Source organism: Clupea harengus, chromosome 10, assembly GCF_900700415.2.
Source record: "Clupea harengus chromosome 10, Ch_v2.0.2, whole genome shotgun sequence".
NCBI lineage: Eukaryota > Metazoa > Chordata > Actinopteri > Clupeiformes > Clupeidae > Clupea > Clupea harengus.
Window position 1 is genome coordinate 5986278 of NC_045161.1, and position 2500 is coordinate 5988777.

The 2500-nt window shown below is 48.1% G+C and overlaps 1 protein-coding gene across 3 annotated transcripts in view; it reads right to left on the bottom strand.

The window, feature by feature from the left end:
* The window catches only part of lrp8 (low density lipoprotein receptor-related protein 8, apolipoprotein e receptor), a 145597-nt gene that overhangs the window by 25185 nt on the left and 117912 nt on the right, over positions 1–2500 (bottom strand). The gene's annotated exons all lie outside the window — the stretch shown is intronic.

A 2500-nucleotide genomic window follows, 5' to 3' on the forward strand; every position in this document is an offset into this window, starting at 1 on the left:
GCATATGGACGAGGTCTGAGGCGATGTCACAGTGCCTACGATATCCCCCAGCCCCGGCCCGGCCGCCTGCCATCCCGCCCCCTCCCCCCGCCCCGCTCAGCTTCTCATTAGCCCAAACCTGCACACTTCAGACTGATGCTGATGTAAATATAGCACACACTCCTCACAGCACACTATTCTCATCAGCACCGGCGCTATGAATGGGGCCATACAACTTCGCAGGTGCTCGGGTGAACTCAGAGATAAGGGCGGGCGGGCGGGCGGATGCTCTGGTAACTGAGCTGCTCTGTGCCGGCGGGGAGGAAGAGGAGCGTAATTAAAGCTGTAATTAATTACTGTGTGCTCGCCTCCCCTCAGAGGGAATCTGGATCAATCCAAGCATGTGACACCAGGCTTGGGTCAGCTCTATAGCATATTCGGAGTGGTACCGAAAGATGAGAGATGGAAGGAAGGAGGGAGGGAGGGAGGGAGGGAGAGGGGGAAGAGAACAGACATATAGAACAGAAGCATATCACTGGCAAATATGACGGAGAGCCAGCAGCTGCTATCCCCTCACATATTTGGCAGTTGTTTCTGTAGTAGGTGTTCATTTTACACAAAGTGCTCCAGGTGTCTTGGTTAATACTCGCATACTTGATAACCAGACGGTTGGTTTTCTCAGCTGGCGACCCGGTGTAACAGTGTCTTATCAGGCAAACCCCCCCAAAGACCACACAGACATCTGGGGCCGTGGGTCAGACATACATCTCAACTGCAATGGATTAGTAAGTTCAAGTAAGTCTGCTCTATTTTCTGTTCATTTAAGAATTATAAAAGAATCATAAAACTCAAGTAAAACTGAATAAAAGTTAAAATGATGGTGAGCTGGAGTTAGTCATTATAAAATCATAAACAAATGCTAATCTGTGGGCCAAGAATGTTAAGTCAGCTCCCTGTTTCAAAATCCAAGGTGAAGTCTTTCATGTGTCCGCAGGGAGTACTGCAGCCAAACAAAAAGAACAACAAAATACACTGTTGTTTTTGTTTTTTTAAAGAAACAAACAAGCGAAACATGAGATGTTGCACTGATATACTGATACACTGTCAGAGTAGAGCTCACAGATGTGGTCACTGGTGTAGAAAATGACTGCCTTTTTTAATCAAAGAAAATTGTAAAGAAAAAACGTTCTTTCTCCACTTCAGCACAGGCAGCTTGGATCTACTAATGTCCTGAGACCCTATCCTAGAGGCGAAACTCTTTTAAAGCACACAAACAAGGAAATTAAAATGTGTGCGCCACTGGAACTGATAAGAACACCCCCCCTTAGGTATAGCTAGGGATCTAAAAGACACATCAGAACAGAGTATGTGAAGCCTTCTGTGAAACGGCGCGGATGCCTGGTCTCAGCAGCTCCCTCAGGGTGGACTAGCCCTTGAGTAGTGACTCTTGAGCGTTGACAACCCCCCCGCGTCTGACATTACATGGGCTGGCCCTGACATTACATCACTCACCAGGGAGCTATGAGCTATAACAGACCAGAACTAAACAAAACAATTGAAACTTTTTCTATGAGAGAGAGAAAGAGAGAGAGAGAAAGAGAGAGAAAAAGAGAGAGAGAGAGAGAGAGAGAGAGAGAGAGAGAGAGAGATGGAGTGAGGAGGCATAGCATGGACTAACAGGATTAATGTTATGGCATCATCATTGTCCAATTGGTGAAGAGGGGAGGGAGGGAGGGAGGGATAAAAGGAGAGAGAGAAAGCAAAAGAAGACACAGCCAGAAAGACAGGAAGACAGGTCAACACACCTAAACAAGAGAGGAGAGAAAAGGTAAGATGACAAAGAACTCAGAGATCAGAAACAATGACAGACCGGAGGGGGATAAAGATAAACAAATAAACAAACAAATAAATAAATAAATAAATAAAGGAACAGACGCGAGCAACACAAGGCCTCAGCACATCCACTCCCAGCATCCCCACAGCCACATCAAAGCACACAGCCCCTCCTTGTTCAGGAGCAGCCCGGCTCCCAGGGACCAATGAGAGAGCCTACGCAGTTAGAAAACACCCCCAGACTCTCACCAGTGCTGCGGAGGTTATTCTATGTGCTCTCCGCCTCATAAAGCAAGCCCCACTTTGACAGCACACATTCATTTCAGCGCGGAGCCACAAAGAGAAGTACCCCCCCCCCCCCCCCGCACCCCTCACCCCCTACACACACATGGTAATCAATGCCATTTTCACGCCACTTTGAGCAAAACGACACCGTTTCCAGCTCCCACTTCCCCATTACCAAAGAGATAGGGAGGGCACTTAAGGCCTTAGACCTGGGAGTGATGAAGGGGTGCTGTGCTATGCTAAAGCCTGGCTGCCTGCTCCACAAACTGCGTGGTGTCTCAGGACTATTTTGACAACTGGTGGCTTCGAACAACAAAGCCTGTCGCTGTTTAAGATATGCCAACGGGCACACGGCATCAGTCGAAGCCCTCAACCGCTGCATAACATGTGCCACCACACACAC